Source organism: Puntigrus tetrazona, chromosome 14 (genome assembly GCF_018831695.1).
Source record: "Puntigrus tetrazona isolate hp1 chromosome 14, ASM1883169v1, whole genome shotgun sequence".
In the NCBI taxonomy this organism is placed as follows: Eukaryota; Metazoa; Chordata; class Actinopteri; order Cypriniformes; family Cyprinidae; genus Puntigrus; species Puntigrus tetrazona.
This window is the reverse complement of record NC_056712.1, coordinates 14,223,202-14,245,497: the sequence shown is the minus strand read 5'-3', so window position 1 is coordinate 14,245,497 and position 22,296 is coordinate 14,223,202. Positions and strand designations below refer to the sequence as shown.

At 39.8% G+C, this 22,296-nt stretch overlaps 1 pseudogene; it reads left to right on the top strand.

The window, feature by feature from the left end:
- LOC122357519 overlaps positions 1 to 20,698 on the top strand; it is a 31,677-nt pseudogene extending 10,979 nt beyond the window's left edge.
- Positions 20,699 to 22,296: the final 1,598 nt, after the last annotated feature.

Sequence of the window (22,296 nt, the reverse complement as noted above, 5' to 3'; positions counted from 1 at the left end):
GAAAAAACAATTAATTACTTTACATACAGGACTGTAATGATACATCAGAGGCGTGGGGATCCATTTGCGATTGAGCTTTAATCGTGAGTCGGGCAGGCAGGGTCAAACAGGAGCAAGCGATAATACACGTAGAGGAAATCCAAGAGACGTAAACGATAACAGGCAGTAGGTCAAAAGGCAGGCAGATATCAATCACAAGAGTAACAAGGCACAGGTCGGCAACAGGAAAACAAACACGGGAATAAACGCTCAGAATTGCAGTAAACACAAACAAGACTTCGCGATGAATGAACGTGAGAGGGTCCATTATAAAGGCTGGATGATGCGGAACACCTGGTGGCTGTAATCAGCCCAAGGTACGGGGTTGTGGGAAATGTAGTCTTTAGCGATTAGTATTCCGGTGAGAGCTCCCTCCGGTGGTGGTCGGAGAGAGCCACAGAGGTGCTGTTCATGACAGAGGCCCCCTGCAGCGGCCCGAAGCGAGGAGTGACTCGACGCCGAGGTCTTCCACGGGTCTGGGAGCAGGTTTGTCGGGATGGTCATGGTGAAGGTGGCAGTGAGAGTGGGGTCGAGAATGTCTCGAGCAGGTATCCAAGACCTCTCCTCGGGTCCATAGCCTTCCCAGTCGATGAGGTATTGAAGTTCTCTGCCTCGGCGCCGAGAGTCCAGGATTTCTCGAACCTGGTAGGCCTCCTCGCGCCGTCGATGATCAAGGGAGGGGCGTCGTTGGTAGCAACCTCTTCCTGGTCCTCTCTCCTCCCGGACCACCGGCGGGTTTAAGCAGTGAGACATGGAAAGTAGAGGCAATGCGATAATTAGCAGGTAGGTCAAGACGATATGAAACTGGTGTAACTTGCTTGATGATTTTGAAGGACCCACGTACCTTGGACTCAGTTTCTTGCAGGGTAATCGGAGGCGGAGATCTCGGGTTGATAGCCAAACCCAGTCACCAGGTGAGTACTCGGGTGCATCTCGGCGATGACGATCAGCCTGAGCTTGGAACCTTCTGACAGCTCCTCTGAGATGGACGTGGGCGGTATTCCAGACTTCCTCACTTCTTTGTAACCATGCGTTGACTGCGGGCAGTGCTGAGGTTCTCCGGACCAAGGAAACAAAGGCGGTTGATAGCCCAGAACGCATTGGAAGGGAGTTAGTCCAGTGGATTGTTTCCTGAGGGAATTCTGGGCATACTCAGCCCAGACTAAATAGCGACTCCAGTCTTGTTGGTTTGTCGTGGCGATACGTTCTGAGAAATTGTGACAGTTCTTGATTTAAACGTTCGGCTTGTCCGTTGGATTGAGGATGATAACCTGAAGTTAGACTGACGTTTATGTTGAGTTGCGTGCAAAAGGCTTGCCAGACTCGGGAGGTGAACTGTGGGCCGCGATCAGATACGATATCCTCGGGTAAGCCGTAAAAGCGAAATACCTGCTGTAGAAGGACTTCAGCGGTTTCCCAAGCTGTGGGTAGTTTGGGCAAGGGTATAAATCTGCATGCCTTGAGAACCGATCCACGACCGTGAGTACCGTGGTAAAGGAGTTGGAGATAGGCAGATCCGTTACGAAATCGATAGCTATGTGAGACCAAGGTCGTTCAGGTATGGGTAGTGGCTGTAGAAGTCCTGCTGGGCGTTGATGGGAGGTTTTACGATATTACAGGTTTCACACTGTTGCACGAAATGGATGGTGTCTGAACGTATGGTGGGCCACCAGAATCTGTTATTAACTAACTGCAGGGTGGCTGTGATGCCTGGATGACCGGCGCTGGGAGTGTCGTGAATCCAATGCAGAACTCTCTGACGTAGTGCTTGGGGCACGTAATTCCGGTTAGGAGGGCAGGCTGGTGGGACTGGTTCGAAAGTTGGGCCTCTGAGATCTCGGTCATGATATCCCACTGGATTGGAGCGATAATGCGGGCTGGCGGTAGGATGGGTTCATGAGAGACTTCTTGAGGGCTGCTCTCGAACTGCCTAGATAAAGCATCCGCTTTGGTGTTCTTTGACCCTGGGCGGTAAGTGACTTTAAAATCAAAGCGGAGAAGAACAAAGACCACCTGGCTTGTCTTGAGTTTAGACGCTTGGCGGATTGGATATATTCGAGATTTGGTGATCGGTGAGTATGGTGAATGGTAGTTTGGCTCCCTCTAGCCAGTGCCGCCACTCCTCAAGGGCTGATTTCATGGCAAGGAGCTCTCTATCCCGACATCATAGTTGCGCTCGGCAGGGTTAAGCTTATGGAGAAGTAAGCACAAAGGAAGAGTTTAGCTGGCTGCCCGTGACGTTGAGACAGGATGGCGCCGATGCCCACATTAGATGCATCTACCTCGACTATGAATTCCCGATTGGGGTCTGGGTGATGGAGTATGGGAGCGGTCGTGAACCTTTCCTTGAGCTGGTCAAATGCCTGGATGCTGTCGGGTGACCACGATAGGCGATGAGAGGTTCTTTTAACCAGAGAGGTGAGTGGCGCGGCAATGATACTGAAGTTGCGGATAAATCTGCGATAAAAATTAGAGAACCCCAGGAAACGCTGTAATTCCTTGACTGTAGAGGCGCGGCCACTCACGCGACTGCCTTGACCTTGTGTTCGCCCCATCGTCACCCCGTCAGAACTGATGATGTACCCCAGATAAGCCACTTGGGTCCTATGGAATTCACATTTCTGGAGCTTGGCGTACAGTTGATTGTCGATCAAGCGTTGAAGAACTGTTCTGACGTGGGTAACATGAGACTCGAAGTTGTCAGAGTACACAAGGATGTCATCCATATAGACAATGAGAAATTGGTGCAACATGTCTCTAAATACCTCGTTTACGAAAGCCTGAAAGACAGAAGGACTGTTTGCGAGCCCGAACGGCATAACAAGATACTCATAGTGCCCAGATGTAGTGGAGAAGGCAGTCTTCCATTCGTCTCCTTCCCTGATGCGGATCAGGTTATATGCGTTTCTGAGGTCCAATTTAGTAAAAAACTTAGCCTTACGGAGTTGCTCTAAGGAGGCTGGTACGAGAGGCAGCGGATAACGGTATTTGACAGTTACCTCGTTCAGACTGCGGTAATCGATGCAAGGCCGAAGGCTTCCATCCTTCTTCTTGACGAAGAAAAACCCCGCCGACGCTGGTGACGTAGAGGGTCGGATGAATCCCTTTGCCAACTCCTCCTCAATGTAGGATCTCATCGCCTCTGATTCGGGTTGTGAGAGGGGAAAGACGCGACCGCGTTGAGGGAAGCGACCCGGCATGAGGTCGATGGCACAATCGTATGGACGGTGAGGTGGTAATTGAGTTGCTCCCCTTTCGCTAAAAGCAAGGGTTAAATCTTGATATTCCGCAGGGAGTTCAGATGCATTGATGACCTCCTCTTCAGCAGGAAGCGGTTTAGAAGGGGACCGGTGCACTGGGGCTTTAAGACAGTGGTTGTGGCAGTTAGTTGACCAGTGTGTTATTTGACGATTTGTCCATGATATAGTGGGGTTGTGAATCTCGAGAGCCAGGGTAGTCCGAGGATGAGGTGATGCTTGGGAGAGTGAATTACGAACAGGCGTATGGATTCGAATGAAGGGGCTTGCTTGCAGCGTTAGAGGTTGGGTGATGGAAGAAATAGTTCCAGATCCGACTGGCCGTCCATCTACCGCCGCCACTGCGACATGGGGTACACAGGGAACGAGAGGATCTTGTTAGAGTCCTTGAAGGCTTTATCAATAAAATTACCAGCCGCTCCTGAATCGATGAGAGCTGTTGCAGAAATCCATGTCGACTTTACTTTTAACAGAACCTCGATTTCAAAGGAGTCTGGATGAGTGTCACGGTCTTACAGGCGGGTTGTTGGCGCTGGCGCTGAGGGACGTGTTGGGCAGTGAGCTCGAAAATGACCGGCTAGACCACAATAGAGACATAAGCGTTCCCGAACTCTTCTCTCTCTCTCCTCCGGATCAAGGTGAGTTGAGCTGATCTGCATGGGCTCCGGTGCTGGTGAATGGCCAGGATGTGAGAAAGAGGACTCGGGTACTTGCCACGGCGTGCTCTGAGAACATTGTCCAATTTTATGGTGATCTCCATGAATTCCTCCAGAGATTTGCCCGTCACGACACGCCAGTTCTGCTTGGAGCTCGGTGTTCAAACCCCTCCGATACATAAGCTTGAGTGGCGACTCCCCCCAGCCTGACTGAGCGGCAAGCGTGCGGAAGTTGAGCGTGTAATCCGCAGCTGTGTCGGTACCTTGTGATAAGGCGAGCAGCTGTTCCCCTGGTTCTTTTCCTCCGGCTACATGCTCGAAAACCTCCCTGAATTCGCGCAGGAAATCATTAAATGAGGGGAAAGACATACGGCGCGCCTCCCAAGTAGCTGTGGCCCAATCGAGCGCTTTCCCGGTGAGCAAGGAACAGATCAGGGAAACCTTGCTGTCATCTGTGGGGTATAAACCCGGTTGCTGGTGAATGAACAAGGAGCATTGTAATAAAAATCCCTTACATTTGGGGGCTGACCCGTCGAATTTGTCAGGTAGACTGAGAGGCGGATTAAGGTTAGGTTGAGGCGGCGTCATGACTGGTTGCGTGGGCTGGGCAGATGGGGCGGTGTGCTGGGTTGGATTGGTGGTCGTGAGGGTTAGCGCCTGAATCGACCTCACTAGCTCCTCCGTCAGCGTGGTGAGCTTGTGCAGCTGTTGCTGATGTGCGGCGATAGTGGTCGCTTGAGACGAGACTTCAGACATCAGAAGATACATTTCCGCTGGATCCGTTTGTGGCGAAGTCTTCTGTAATGATACATCAGAGACGTGGGGATCCATTTGCGATTGAGCTTTAATCGTGGTCGGGCAGGCAGGGTCAAACAGGAGCAAACGATAATACACGAGGGAAATCCAAGAGACGTAAACGATAACAGGCAGTAGGTCAAAAGGCAGGCAGATATCAATCACAAGAGTAACAAGGCACAGGTCGGCAACAGGAAAACAAACACGGGAATAAACGCTCAGAATTGCAGTAAACACAAACAAGACTTCGCGATGAATGAACGTGAGAGGGTCCATTATAAAGGCTGGATGATGCGGAACACCTGGTGGCTGTAATCAGCCCAAGGTGCGGGTTGTGGGAAATGTAGTCTTTAGCGATTAGTATTCGTGAGAGCTCCCTCCGGTGGTGGTCGGAGAGAGCCACAGAGGTGCTGTTCATGACACAGGACTGTGGGATGGAAAAAAAAAAATTTGTAGACCTATTTTATTTTTCTGTACTTGGTGTAACATTTATTCATGATAAACTTCATCTGAATGCTGTCTACATCGTGCTGAATAGAGTCTGCAAAATAGTCTGGTAGCTTAGGCCTATTAAAAAAATGTATAATGTAATAATTTTGATAATCAAGGTCACGCAGGTTTGTTTACATGGAAAGAAAAAAGATAATTCCCTCAGCATAAAAATTCATCCACAACATATTAGCACAGTCCCATTAGTTAATATTACATTCCCACAAATTAATATCTTATAATAAAAATGTATTAATAACAAGTAAAGCAAACATGTCTTCTCCTGGTTACTGTAGAACAATATTTTATTAGCAATATACAAAATATTATGGTACCGGTTGCATGTTGAGTCTTAAGTGTAAAATAGATGGTATTCCTTTAACATGTAAATTGTATAAACATCAAATATACATATACTTTACACCTAGATCAACAGTTTGACTCTTTACTTCACCAGTATCCATACACTACTAAAAGCAACCTCTTATTCCTGTAATTCTATATTTCCCCTGCCTGGTGATGAATCGTGTCAATACTCAGTGTTATTGGAAAAGACTCCAGATCACATTACTTCCAAACCACTCCTTTCTGCTTTCATTTTGTAGCGGAGCTCCATGTTTCCTGAATCTTTTTGTAACATTTCTCAGCATTTGCTGATACAATGGCAGTATTTTTCACAAAAGTCTTTTAGATTGCGCCGATGCATTAACTCATAGAAAAAGAACTTGACTAAGGACTTTTTGAAGATTAACTCTAGCTCCGTTACTGTGCTCTTCTGTCTCCTTGATGAAGTAGGAGAGCAGAATGAGAATCGCTTGGTGCAGGGATTGTAGCACAGGTGAATTGTGGGAGATTGATTTGCAGACTGAGAGAGATTGAATCAGATTGCTGAGGAACAGTTGGAGGTCACATCTTCACTACGGAGCTGCACTAGTGAACAATCACAAAATAATAAGTAGGAGTTTTTGGACATTATTGGCATAATATACTGTTCTTTTCCGCTAACGAGTCACATTTATCAGTAGATACATGGTGACAAATATTGCCCAGGAATATTAACAACATATCTGTTATTTGAGGGTAATGACCATCAAGAATCATTTCTTCGTAACGGAGGTGTTGTTATTGTAGTTATTGGCCTATGTATTCTGTACTAAAATGTTTTAGGAATTATTCAGGAGTTAATTGTGTGTGATATTTTTTGGTTATGCTTTGCTAAGCCGCTTGATTGTCATAAAACCCATTTTAAAGGTATTTGATCATTGTTAGTAAGGCATTGATCTCAATCTCCAAAGTTTAAGTGTTTTAAAATGTAATACTAGTCACAGCTCCAGCAGTTAAGGGGAAATAATCATGCTTAATGCAAAGATAAGCTCTGACTTTCACCCTAATGGGCATTGTTTCCTCTGTGTGAACGCTGTGGTTGGCGACTGTGTGTGAGTGCATAAATCCCCACAGACTGACCTCAATGTACAATGCCGACACAGTATTGATTACACATGAGCGAGTCAAATCAATAAGCTCCTCAGGTTGCAGAATATAATTACTTTGCCAAATCAAACACAACTCTCAGCATTAAACCACGGCTGAAAAAACTTACAAATGTTGCTGCAATAATCTTTGGGAGGTTTTTGTAGCCAGAAGTGAGAGTTCATCTTTGGTGGGATAGGGTTTTATACCTTTGGAAGAGTCAAGTATAGCAAACATCTCTCACATGAGCCTTTTTTGTGTTCTCTTGCAGTGGCTAACATCCTGTGGAGAGAAGAAGGTAAGTAAGCATTGTGTTTCAATCCAATATTAATGTGTAGTATATGTCTGGATTCTGGTATATGATAGTGGTAATGTTGAAGTTACCCTTGGTTAGTGTGGATTTGAGCCCTGAGCAAAATTATCTTTGTCTTACCACAGGTCTGGGGATTGGAAACATGTTCTATGTATTTTATGAGACGGTATTAAAGTCATCCAGCCAGTGGCCTGTGAGATTCAGAGACACATCAAACCCAGCGAGAAGCTGCTTGGCCTGCAGGTGAGTTGTTGTAAAAGAAATGTTTAAGCACTTGTAAATGTGGGACATGAAGCCTCTGTTTTTCCTCCTGTATTCTGTAACCGCAAACAAAGCGAGTTTATGACTATTATCAGCATTCGTTTGCAATTATTTTAACTAAAATGATTGGTTACCGGTGTTTGTATGAATGACAAACAATATGATGCCTGCTGATTTTTCATTCATCCATCCTTCCTTCCTTCCTTAATTTTCTTTCTTTCTTTCTTCCTTCCATCTTTGCATCCATCCAACTATACTTCTTTCCTTCCTTCCATTTCCTTTTTTATACTTAACCTTTTCTGTTACTCCCTTCATAATCTGTCATCCCTCATTCTGTTCACCTATACATCTTTGCATCTTTCCAACCATTCTTTCCTTTTCTGATCTCATCCATCATCCTCCATCCATTTTTCATTCTGTCCACCCATCTATCTTTTCTTCCTTGCTTCTTTCCATTCATCCATCTACCCTTCTTTCCTTTTCCTTTTTATTCTATCTATCCATCCATCCATCCGTGCATCCAATCATTCACCTGTTAATATTCCTTCCTTGCTAACTTCCTTTTCTTTCATTCTTTTTACAATCCAATATTCATCCACACTTTATTCTATTCCCCCATCCACTCATTTTTCTTTCTTTCTTTCTTTCTTTCTTTCTTTCTTTCTTTCTTTCTTTCTTTCTTTCTTTCTTTCTTTCGTGTATGCATACATTTTACTATTTTACTTCCTTCCTCCTTTCCTTCCTTCGTTCTTATGTCCTCTTTTCAATCAATCCATTTCAATCATCCTTCTCTTTCACACTTTCCTTTCATTCATTCATTCCTCTATCATCTGTCAATCTGTTATCCATCTTTACTTCTTTCCAAACATTCTTTCCTGCATCTATCATTTTCTCATTTTTGTCTTTTCATCCTTCCTCATCCATATTTTTTATTTATTTTCAGCATCCATCTATCCATTCTTCATTCTGTTGAGCATCCATCCATCTTTCCTTCCTTACTTCTTTCCTTCCATCCATCGTTTCTTCCTTCCTTCCTTTTTCTTTTTTATTCTATCCAATCGTTTATGTCATTATTTCTTCCTTGCTTTCTTTTTCTCTTTCTTTCAATCTATCCATCCATCATTTATCCACCTTTAATTCTATTCACCCTTCCTTCCTTCCTTCCTTCCTTCCTTCTTTCTTTCTTTCTTTTTTCTTCTCCTGACATGACCAGTAATTTAACCGTGTGGAATTTGATCCTCAGCACAGACATCAGTTGAGCTCCATCCTTCATCACTTTACATCGCTTACATCCCTTCTTGACTCTGCATATAATTTCTCGGCTCTTTCTGATAGACAGCTGCTAGATTTACACAAGCTATTAAATGATTGCCTTCCTCTATTCTGCTGTTACGTTGGAGCTGGATATGCTGATGAGACAGCTGTGTTTGTTTGGGGCTCGGGGCGGTGAGAGCTTGAGTTTCCAGCCTCCAGAGAGGCAGCAGGCCTCTATTAGGACATCAATCAAATGCCAGGCCTTAACGGCAAGCCCCGGTGCAAACTCTGTCTGGGGAAGAACAGTTAGAGAGCATTACGATGTGTTTTTCCTATGTTCTGCTTGTGGGAAATCACTATCACATGTACTTCCCTCCTATTTTAAATATTCAATTAAGCATTCAAATCATGTTGAAGATCTTACGGATCGCAGTTGCAGTTTTTGCCAACTGCCTCAGGAGTAAATGGTGATGTGACATAATTGCATTTCATGACTGTACTTTTGAGTGTTTTTAGAGCATTAAACATAACCAAATGTTAAGTTCTTTAAGTAATATTTGAGTTTAGCAAAAATGTCGCTTGACCAGACACATCCAGTCACATCAGTCTGTGCCTCCGTCTTGATTGTCGTCGACAGCCCTTGAGTAGCCCAGTCAACAGAATCACCACAGGAGACGCCCACTTCTGCAAAACCTCTGCGGCCATCAATCAAGCAGCTCTCACCTCTTTAACCACAGCACATTCAGCCTCAGGCCTGACAGCCGCTCACATTTTGACAGAGTTTGTCTCCATGATGACACTTCTGCCCACTATCAGTCCACATCCACAAGGTCCCGTTCTCTGAGGCAGGCTCTAGAGAGTCTTATGTTTAATTTTATGGTTTAATTTTTCTAAATAAATTTATTTTTGTGGCCTGTGGAATTTTTTGTAGCGTTGTTGACCTTCATTTTAGAAACGTTCTTCATAGTTTCCTTTTAAATGAAGAGCCACTTCTGAAATGCTTTTACTCTAATAATCCTTAATATTTCTGTGCTGTCTGTTTTAATGACTTTTTTTGTATCTCTTTTCTAAAGGAGGAGGTCTGTCCACAAGTCGAGGGAGAGAAGGATCAGAAATGTATGTGGACATCAGCCGTCAATGTGAAAGACAAGTTCATTTACGCCACACAGCCTTTGCTGAATAGGTTGCTAATTGTCGACATCCAATCCCAGAAAGCTGTTCAGGTAAGCCAATGAATCAGTAACTAAAACATTATTCTTATGAACGCACCATAAACATCAATGTAGTATATGCAATGTGCCGTATTTACTTCATAATTCATAATCCTCACATTTTTAAAATCACAATTCTAGTTTTAACAAAAAATTTTAACATATTTTAAAAGAATGTTTGCCATGTTTACCTTCATTTGCACATAGTATGCGAAGTTTTCTTTTTACTGCCATGGGCACTCAATAATCTGCTGCTTGAGTGGTTTCCTCAAGATGCTCCAAACCAGCACACAAAATATGGACTGATTTGCTGAAAAGAAAATACTCAAAACAATGTTTTAAATAAAATAAACCTTTTATGAGCCCACCGAAGAGAACTAGGCAGTGTTGTGATTGTAAAATTAAATCAATAAATTAGTTTTTGGCAATTAAAACAAAATGTAAAAATGTAATTAAATTAAAATATTAGATAAAAAATATAAATGTTGATTTGGAAACAACGTTGAAGTTCAAGAGCTAAAATGACTGAAACTGAAGAAATATAAATATTTAAGAATGTTTGACAGCATGAGACACTGAAAAACGGTCACTTTTTGTGTTACACAGACAAAAGAAAGTCATTCTGGTTTGGAACTAAGCAAATTATGGCATCATTTTAAATTTGTTGTGAAATAATTATTTATTTGTTGAGAAATAGATGCTGTCTGTGACTTTCCATGGTCTGTGGTCTGGATTGTAAGGCTTCAGGTTGCCTTGTGTCTTAAAAGCTGCTGATGTTCCAAGCAGAAAAGTAGTTTTGTTACAGAGTGAATGCCCAGATAAGTGCCAGCAAGACTTTCTCCATGCCAGGCCTCACTAGGGTGTTCCAAGAAGCTTGATAATGTGCTGACAAGGGTCACACTTGGGATCATCACCTGGGAGTTTGGTTTTCATTACCTCAAATTAGCGAATGCTAATTTGCAACCTGCTATTGTAGAATCCAAGAAACATAGAGAAGAGTCTAATATGTGTCTACAAGTTATGTTTTAAGCCTGAGGATACTCTATTTAACTCAAACTTTTTTTGTACAATGTAAATTTCGCACATCTGCTAAAGATAGTGGCGAGAATTTGTTTATCTGTACTAAAGAGTGTCTATTATTCAGTCTAATCCTCGTAAGGAGGAAGGGATGTGCTGGGATAAAAATTCAATGTGCACATCTGCTCCCACAGATTATTGCACACATGGAGATTGACGCTGAAGACAACAATCACCCTCCTTCATCATAGCTACACACGAACACTAGTTCTCTCTTCGCTTCCTTTAATGCTGTGTGTTGTCGAAACAAGCTGTTCAAATGCTCACATTGTGAGGGACTTAACAGTGAATGCCACATCATATGAATACACTTATCTGAAGTTAGAGACATTCTGAGGGAAAAAATGTCCGTCCTGCTGAGAGAGAGGGTGTAATCATTTTTGCAACGCTCAATGTGCAAATTAACATTTTTTTCATATTCGTGCGCATCCATGTAAGCACAATGAGGTGTGAAAATTGCACAGTAAGGCTATCACTGCACAAAATGAATCGTTTGTTTCCCAGTGGAATATCTCTAGCCAGGTGACAGAGAATGGATATGGATGCAAAGCTATTATTGCAAACAGGCTGAGCTATTGTTACTGTCAGCACTCCATTTAAAATGCACACCCATAACCAAACTCTGCATGTGCAAAAAAACATGCAGCTGTGCTTTTGGAGGCGACGCACGTTCTCTCTGTCATGGATAGTTGCTTTGGTGGACTTGTAAACTTTTATGGTGACTTTTGTAGAATGTTAAAAAGCATGGGTGGGAATCTGCTTTGTGAATTAACATAATGAGTTCCAGTGATTTCATTGAATTCTCACAGGGGACGCTTGAAAAGCAAACAATGTGGAAAATTGATCAATTTTTCAAAGACGCTCTACTGACCAGGGGCAAAAATGCTGAAGCGTCTGTCTTAGTTGTGCCTAGCATGAGATAATTATACCATTTCACTCCTCTTAATGATGAATACGGTCTAGCATCTTTCTAATTGGATTGGGTGCCTTTTTATAAGTGAACTGACTATGATTGTGTGTGTTATATCGAATTATTAATATAGACATATATCTGTATGTATTTGCAGATGTTTTAAAGACTTATACACACACCAAGGCTTCAATTATTTGATCAAATATATATAAGAAGGCAGTATTTGTGAAATAAATTTGCGATTATAAAATTATATTTCTGTACATTAAAAGTAAAAGTAATTTATTCTTGTGGTGGCACTTTCAGCAGCCATTCAGAAATCATTCTAACATGCTGTTGTGCTCACATCACATTTATTATTATTATTATTATTATCAATATTATTATTATATATATCAATATTGCAAACAGTTATGCTGCATAATATTTTGGTTTAAAACAAGATTGTTTTCAGGACTTTGCTGAATCAATTTTTTTATTGTTTTCAATTTTAATTGTTAAATTAAACTATAGTTTATTATTTAATTAATTAGATATAATTTACTTATTAAATTAACTTTAAAATTAAAATTAAAATTGTCTAATGAATCATGAGCCTTTTCGAACATGAGCACTACTATATAAAATACATTTCAGTCGTTAAATGTTACTTCATTATTTAATTTTGATAAGCAGATGGAAACTGTTGATCTGCTGTTGTCAACAGACTGTGAGCACCGACCGAGTTCCAGTGAAGCTGCACTATGACAAGTCTCATGACCAGGTGTGGATCCTGAGCTGGGGAGATATCGAGAAAAACTTTCCAACCCTCCAGGTACGTCAGATCACTCCAGATTCATCTCTGAGTGCTAATCACCACCTGATGCCTTTTCAACAAGAGCACTGGGACGTTCTGCCTAACTACTTCTCTCATCTGATTATTCAAGTATACGAGTCAGCCCTGCTGAGAGTGTGTTTTGATGATTTTAGTTGACATTTTTGGAGCATTCCCAAGTGATGTAAAATTGAACCAGCATAGCAAGGAGTCTCAGTGGGGTTCCATATCCCATAATTGGCACAGTCTCATCCCCCATAATGCGTAGTTTTGGTTAACCACAGACAGAATACATTGAGTTCCTCGAAGAAAAAGGTTGTGCTTGATCACTCATGTTGCTATTGTATCTCTTCCATACATCAGGTGATCAGCCAAGCCAGCGGAAGCACGTCCCACCACACCATTCACACCCAGCCGGTTGGCCATCGATTCGACAGGGTGGAGGATTTCTTCATTCCTCCCATAAGCCTCACTATCAATCACATCAGGTAAAAGAGAGTATACATATGAGGATGTTCAAACACGTACTGACTGTAATTAGAACTCTAGTTCGGATAGTGTGTAAATTGCATTCGGGAACTGACATTTAGATCTTAATAAACCATTTTGTGCATTCATAGTCACTCACATGAGAAAGTAGATTTAGAGGTAGTCGAGGGGAAATGTGAGTTTAAACCCTGAATAAACAGACCAAGAGATGTTGCGTGGATATGGAAATCTCATTTGAATTGATTAAAATCTGAGTTGAAGATTACTGAGCATGCCCTGATCCTCTTATTGTCCCTGTTGGCAGATGGATGTTTACTTACGCTATCATGTCGTGCTAATATAAAAATAATGACTCAATTCCAAACGCTAGAGAGATTACTTGTTCTCTTCATTGAGAGAGCAAGTCACGCTGCTGATGACAAGAGTGGCAAACAATGTAAAATGTTTGCCAAAAACATGACAATGTACCGGTCGTGAAGAAAACTTAAGCTCTGTTCCAAAATCTTTCTTTTTGCTGCCTACGTTAGCAGCATCCTAACTGAAAAGGAACCTGGACCTGCTTTTCAGCAGTCTTGGTTCCAGAAGTATTGTTTTCTGTAGTTATAATCTATGAGCTAAACCATCCTGCTGCAAGCTGAATCACAACATTATCAATTATGGTAACACTTTATAATAACTGCAAACTATGAATCATTTAATAAGCATTATTAAATAGTTCATTGTTTATAAAGCATTGTTCAAATGTTAATAGTCATTAGTAAACACTATAAATACAGCTATAAATGCCTTGTTCTTGATTTATAAGCATATCTATTACAAAGGCTCAGTTATTATCCTACCAGAACAAAATAAAATAATAACGTATGAAAATACAATTAAACATTATAGATATATTCAAGAATAAACATTTATATCTGCATTTATAAACCGCTTGCTAATGCCTTTTAATGTTGGAGCAATGCTTTATAAAGGATAAAGGAAATGGAATATTTACTAATGATGCTTAACTAATGATTCATAGTGTGCAGTTATTATAGTGTTACCCAAATTTTAATTAGAAGCAAAAGGTATATGAAAATTGTGCAGAAAGTCAAAGGTACAAGGCTGTGTACTAAATGGTTTTAAGCAGAAAAGATGATGTCATTTAAACACATACTATACCATCAATCAACCTTGTACTGTAGCTTACAGTCTTTAAAGGTTTGAAATGTATTATTAAAAATGAATTCTCCTATGGAGAAAATGAATGGTATTTTTCCAAATTGACAAAAAATGTTTTTCCTGAACTTTGATTAACTGATTTCAATAGCCTTTATGTGTCCAGCACTGATTCCATATGTTGCTCACTAGGTTTTGGATCAGAGCCATATACTTATCCTATAATGCAAGATGATTGACAGTTTATTTGCAATCTAATCAAATCAAATTACATTCACAATTATTTAATTAGGCTATCCGGTCAAATTATCATAACTGAATCTCACGATCGGTAAATGCTAATAGCATATCCTGTTTACTTATCTGTGTATAAATATCTTTTTGTAGTTCAAATAGCCTGTGTCTCTTATTATAGTGTTAATAAACATTTTGGAGGATAAATACATTATTGCAATTCAGTCGAAGATCCTCAGCACAGCTAGTGACCAGCTTTGTTAAAAGACATGATCTTATAGTCCCACAATAGAGAGTTCATCCAGAGGATACGGCCTAATGCACAAAGACCAGTTTAATATGCAATCCTTTCGAGGCCTGAGATAATACGGCTTACACGCATGCCACACACACACTCACAAAATACACACTCTCCTCATAGTCGAGTCACTGAACCCAGCTGTTTGCTTTCACCCTAATATTTACTAGCAGTAATACTCTGCTAGTTGATATGTGGCGCACTACAATTCGGTTCCTGTCACTGGAGTTCAGTGCGTGTCAGTCTCATTTTTCTTGAATAAACTGCAGGACGCTCAGTTGAGGGTATGTACACTTTTTTTTTAGTGTGCTGTCCCAGTAGGCTGGTGACATTTAGCGGGGCTGTCCGCTCTCTGATGGAGTAATGTGTTTCAGTGCTCCGAGTCAACAGAGTGCAACATCAGCGCTCCATACTGAAATAGAGGTTAACGCCAGTGTAAAGTATTACAGCCCTCTGATCTTGGCCTGGCAAGAGTTTGGATTTAGCATGTAACATTAGCTTTGGATGGAGAAGTTGTGTTCCTTTTTAAATGCTGTTATGTAAGACGTTTGTGGAATTACGTCATTGATCTAAAGGGAATAAGATAAAGATTGAGAAAGTGATTATGTAAGAAAAAACAGACTCTCAGATCAAGACCAGACATGCTGATCTCAAAAGTATTTTTATATAAAGTGTATTGACAGCCTCGGAAACAACTAAATCCCTTATACACACAACAGTAGAGAGCTACGGATGTTGAAAAATCTTCTTAAGAATGGTTGGGACTGGATTTGCCATAATCTCAAGATAAATAGTCAATGTCATGCTTGCATTAATCAGTTACTGTAAATGATAGTTAATGATAGTACTTTGTCTGAGTAAGATTGTTTTAATGGATTTTTTATAGGCCTAAATGAAACTCTGATTGAGAGTCCAGGGGCCTTATTTCTAAAATGTTGCACAGAAACCATCCTAAATTTAATCTTACGATAATCTCTTGAATATGAGTAGGTTTTATTCATAGAATCTCCATTTTGTAAGAAAAATGGTGTGTATTGACGTCTCCCAAAAAAAAAGAATTTACAAATCATTTGTGAACATTTGTACATAACGTTGCACACACAAAAGGTTTAGTTTTTACTTTTTATCTAACCATAAGCGCTTGCTAGGACCACCACGTTATACGAATACCCATAAATAACAAATAGATCAACCAGAGAGCTCAGCGTGCCTTGCAAATTTATATGAATTTACTTGCATAATCCTCAGGAGGATATTGATTTTTGTGAATATGCTGACATAATAAGATCTGCGACTGGTAAACAGCGGCGTTGTCATTTGTACAAAACACTGTTGTAAGGAGGAATGTTTGGTGATCCGTGATCCAATAATTACTTCATTCGTTTCTCATTTGAAATGCCTCATATGTTTTGACTTCACCTGTGGCAGTGAACTGTTGAGGAGGGATTTGTAGAGGAGAGACTGCATGTGACATTTTAGTCAGCTTGTCAAATTATTTTAGCATTTACACACCTTCACACTGGGAAAATAACAGCCTACAGGAGTCCCATTCACGGCATTCATTGACTTTCTGTCATGCTTTTATCCATAACCAGCCTGGGGAAAATAAGTTTACATCTCAACAGTAAAAAAAAACATAACTTTACTTATTTCTTTTCTTTTAATTGTACAAGAAGCCCTTTACTAATGCTAAATACACATTTTCCAACAAGTGTTGGTCATATAAAAATTGAAGGAGTTTGTATAAATGCAAGCATTGCCATGAATGAGTAAATGCATTTTTGTTTGTTCATAAGGTTGTTTGGGATGCCTAAGGTTTATTTGTGAAAAAGTATTGCTTTACAACAGGAAAGAGAACTTGGGAAGTAGCTATTAATTGCCCTGCAGTGCATAAACAAACACAGAAATCACAAAGTATACACAATGCTACGAAGACCCTGTTTGTGTTGTTTTTATTATCAGATTACAGAGCTGTCCTGTTGTATATTGACTGCTAGGGTAGAGGCTAGTGACTTTATAGAGTAATAAAATCAGCAGCAGATATCCATATGACAGAGCTGTGTGTGCCAGCTCAAAAAGATGAATGTGACTTTTAAGTATCCTATTCTGGGGATACATCATCACATGCCCCTGTAGAAATGTTTTATATCTAGCACTACAAAACCTGTTTGTAATCATTATTGAGTGATGCATGTTTCCTTGCGGGTTGCATCAAACATACATCTGTTTAACAAAGCTGAGAGCTGGTGTTGAAAGCAGTGCAGTGACCCCATAGCACACAGGTCTGGTTTTTAAAAACATATCCAGGATGAATTGTATCATTGACGTATGTTTGTGTGTGCATCGTTTTATTCATGTTTTGTTGCATTGAATTTACCAACCAGACTGTATACACACAAAATTCCAACGTATGCAAAGGTATTGGGCATCAAGCGAGACTTTTTTGTAGGATACGTTAATTCACACTGTTTCTTCCTTTCTGTCCTTTCTTGTTTCTGTAAGGTGAATATAGTTTTCTTTTTCTTTTCTTTTTTTTTAGTCCGTGAAATGAAATGTAAGAAGAAATGTAAGTAATAAATAAGAATAGCCTTAAAAAAGTATAAGAATAAATATTGGCATAAAATGTAATTTGAAGATGTGATTTTGAAGAATTCTAAGTCATTTTTGTAATATTATGGTGCATGATGATTCTTAAATATATTAAAATTATAACCGTTTCAAAATTCAAGAGAAAAACATCGCACTGTTCTTTCCTTTCTGCACTTTCTTCTTTCTGTAGGGTCAATATTTCTTTCATTTTTGAAATCCATGAAATTTAGTGTAAGAAATACAAATACAAAAATACAAAAAATCACTTGAAAAACACATGTAAACAACTATGTATTTCTTGATGATTAAAATGTATTAATTTATCAACGTACATGATAATGCAAAGATTAGTAGATGTGTTTTGCAGAAGAAATACAAAAGAATCTGCAAATCATTTAAAGGGTGTCAGTTTGATTGACATTCAAACACTGGTGAAACTATTTATTACTTCTAGAAATATTGTGACTTTTACACATTTAGTGTGATAAATGTACACTGTTTTGGGCGTAGTTGGATTCAAATGTAACGCTTTCAAAAGTTAAAAAAGAGAAAGAACCTTTATTTTAGCCTGTCAAATACTTTCTGCTTGATTCATATTATTTCAGTATTACTTTTATTTATACTATTTGTATATAATTTCCAGTCAGTTTGACCCTTAATCTAAAAAGAGTAGCTGTTTTTTATCGACACAGCAGGAGAGAATGTTTCTTTCTAGCAAAATAATCCTATTTACATTTTGAAGCGTATGACTGGGTATTGAACAGACACTTGTACATTCATATTCCATGATTTTACCCCCAGTGTCGGATCCGTTTTCAGGCCTTCTTCCGGGACCTCATAATTTAGAAATTAAGCCCGAGCATGTCATCACAGCCAAAACAGCCTGGCCTGTAGCTAATAAATGGACACCGGCTGCCAACTGATGGAGCTCATCACGGGCGGTGATAATCTGTCCCATTGGTCCGCGGCAGACGTGGTCTTTTTGCCAGACGCAGACAGCGACCACATTCTCGAGTGCATAAAAGAAGATGGATGTCAGGGTCTGAAGTCTGTGCTAGAAATGATTGGAGAGCATGCAGATTTAATTGGACTTTGTTAGATCCTTTATTTCCCTCACCAACTTCATTTGTTCTTGGTTCTTCTGAGATTTTTTATAGCCAATAATTGGGCTCTTTGGATTTCTCAATGGATGAGACAAAGTGTGGATGATTAATTTTTTAATTGAAATCAATTATGAAACCAGACATCTGGCAGAGGATATTTAGCATGGACTGATGAACAGAGATGTGACATTGAATTCTTTTTCTCCCTTAAATCTTTTCGATCTTCCTCATTAGACTTGAACCTGCACTCTGGTTTATTCACTCAGAAGCTTTCGTTTGTTACTTTCGTTGTGGCAGCTACTTCTTATCCAAAGCAACTTACACTTCATTAATTGCAAGCGCAGTGCCCTGAAGAACAACATTACTCAAGTGCTCAGTGGAGTTAGATCCAGTTCCAGGGACACTTTAACTTGGGATTGGAGCTTTTATTTCACCGATACAGATACTTAATAATTACAAAGCTTCAGGGTTAGGCAAAAGTCAGACTTTTCTATCAGTCTTTCTATCAGTTCATGACAAAATTTTCATATCATATATAAACGATTTCATCTTTAGATGTATCTTTCAGATATATATGAAATTATATGCTACAACAAAATATAAGAATAAATATCGACATACAATGTAATTGATTATATATTGATATCTGATTGGATTTTGAAGTCATTTTTGTAATCCATACAATGAAAATTAATTTCTTAAATATATTTAAATATTCATGTAGTATTTAAAATTATAATTATTATTATATTATATATTATTAAATTATTATAATAAAAAATATTAAAAAAAAATAATAATTTTTATAATCATTTAAAAAGTTTTATTATATTATATGTTATTTAGTTCAAATTCCAATCAGTATCCCTTTTCTAGCTCAGCTCAAAAGGACTGAATTTAAATATATGAGGCATCATTTCAAAATCTTAATTTCATCCTAAATGCTACAAAGCCCTAATGAGCTTGTTCTGACAAAGAAACATAAAATAGTTGTGTCTGAAACTGATATCATCTAACTCGTATTTTTTCTTTAATAGGTTTGGTATCATCCTCCACAAGAATGAACCAGTTCTTCATAAGATCGATTTGGAAACCACCTCCTATGTGAAAAACATTAGTCTGCAACAGTACGATTGCATCCCACAATCCCTCTCCTACACGCACCTGGGCGGATACTATAAATCAACTGTCGTCCGGACTCAACAGGTGCGGTACGGCCACAATTAATCATCGATAGCGTAACAGACAATGTCATCGGTCCAAATGGGGATGTGAGTGGCACACCTTATGTCTCTCCTGATGGCCACTATTTAGTGAGCGTGGACGACCGTGGCGGGCTCATGCGCTTGCAGCATGTGTCCGTCGCGGGCGAGATCGGCCAACCCTTTGACATTCACACCAACCTGCACCTGTCCGATCTGGCCTTCATGCCCTCGTTCACCGAGGCTAACCAGTATAACGTGTTCGGCAGCTCGGGCCGCCAGACGGATGCTCTTTTTGTGGAGCTTAGCACCGGTAACGTCAAAATGATCAAGAGCCTGAAGCAGCCCACGCCGGCTGCTCAGTGGCCTTGGAACCGCCAGAACAGGGTCATGACTGGCAGCGGGCTGTTCGGACAGTATCTTATGACCCCGTCTCAAAGCTCCCTGTTTATACTGGATGGGCGTCTGGATAAACTCAACTGTGAAATCACTGATGTTCCCTTGGGAAATACTGTGGTGTGGGTGGGAGAGGCGTAAGCAGTTTTAAAGGGGCTTGAGAGGGAAACAAACAAACAGGTTGCACTGAATTTGATCTCTGTTTAATTTACTGAGAAAAAGTCTCAACGTTCGGAAACAAAAAAACAAAATTGACTGTTCAAAACCTGCATTGGAAAAGAGAACTTGGGAAACGCTTGTTTTCGATGAGCTAGCCAGGTTTTCAAGTCAAATAGCTAATAAGTAGTTTCTCTATAAATATTAGGTGGCGAAAAACTAGCATCGGTATCTTTTAATAAGAAAGTCAGTAAGAATCACTTTGCTTGAAGGTGAGAATTGTTTAACTGATTGATTGAATCTATTGAACTGATACGGACCCAGAAAAAACAGTGATTTTTGGCATCTTTTAGGAATGATATTTCCTCATCTCCCTGTTAACACCTAAAACACACATCCAAATGCATTCGGCCCATTTTTCCAGTGCCTTGAAGGAATACTCGCTAAAAAAAAAAAAAAAAAAAAAAAAAGAAAGTAAATATAATTATTCCCCCCGAGCCTGTGGATTAAACCCTCCTCGGCTTTTCCACACGAGGGTGAAAACGAAGCCACACTTAAATTTCACCTGTTTATAACTCCCACAGACCCGAGGCATATCTAGCTTATTAAAACAGCATCGTGCTGGGAAACTGTCACCTACTGTGGATATTGAGATATTGGTAATGATGTGTTTGACAAATGTAAATCTTCATGAAGTGTTTGGGTGTGAGAATGATGACACCAAGAAGTCTTTGTGTAGAACCCCCAATTAAAACCAACACTGGTTAGATCAGTGAACAACCGAGAAAGAGTCTGTTACACAATTAGACAACATAACATACCTAGGGACGGTTCTGATCCTGTATAATCTTAGTAAGAGAGGTTGTAGAGTTTCAAGGGCACATAAAGAATCAAGTTTTAGTTGACTCAGCAGTCACAGCCACTGCCGTAAGAGTCTGCTTTCAGTAACTGGTGCGTCGCGTGGTGTGATGTTAGACATAATTTATGCATTGCAAGGGTTATATAGCTGGGAACATTTATTTAAGAGTTTGAGAGTCACAATGCTACAAGAGCACGAACAAAGGAATCTTTTAGTGTCTGTAGGAAGCACAAGAGTGTGCTCATGATGTTGAATTATTTCCTCGATGGACAGAGTCTATGCATTTTCATTGACACGCCAGCCAATGGGCTGCATGAATTGAGCTTTTTCCCCAAATTACTTCTATATATATATATATATATATATAAATATATATATATGTTATCATGTTTTAGTTTTAGATTTTGTATATTTTGTTAAAACGCATACAATATGGCTTTTTATCAACGGTATTTTCCTTATTCCCAGACTGTTTGCTTTTTTTTAGTGACTTTTACTTGCGTTCTGTAAATAGCAGGTTGGTCTACACTCACGTACAACACAATAGCTAGCCGAAAGTCATCTTCAAACGTTTCAGGTTGATTCATTTCCTCTCGTTTATTTTTAAGACAAAAGAGCTGCACTGTCTTTGTTCCACAAATGACCAAGTACATTGTGATGTCACATCCAGAGATTTCATCAGCTCCATGTAGCCATGTACGTTGATTCTCGTGGTTGTTATTTATGTAGAAACATGCTTGACATTTTGGCAGTTAAATAAAGCCTATAACTTTGAAAAAAAAAATGTTTTGGGTATTATTTTTTCTTGGTAATATGAGTGGAATGAACTGGAAAATGAATTGAAATCCCAATCCGCATGAATTTATGCATTAGTGCATCAACAAATTTGATAGATTCGGTATGAATCTTTTCACCTGGAAAGCTTTAAGAGATTCATTCAAAGCGTAAATGTTATTTATCTTGCAGAATGTCATCATTTACAATTCAATAATACATCATGCTCCACTACACAGCCAAACTTCATTCATTAAAATTCACTTTAGAAAGCTGAAGCATGCTGTTGCACACAAATAATAAGCAGCAGGTTTTAAGGCACAATTTGGTAAAAAGACTTACAGTACATACTTAGCTCTGGGAACAAATTATACATTTGGGCAAATAAGTCAGAAAAGCTATCGTTTTACTTTTTTTTTTTTTTTTACTTCTGTCCTCCTTTCCACTCCCTCTTCCCTCCACTGTCTTCTTTGTTCCTCTTTCTTTCCT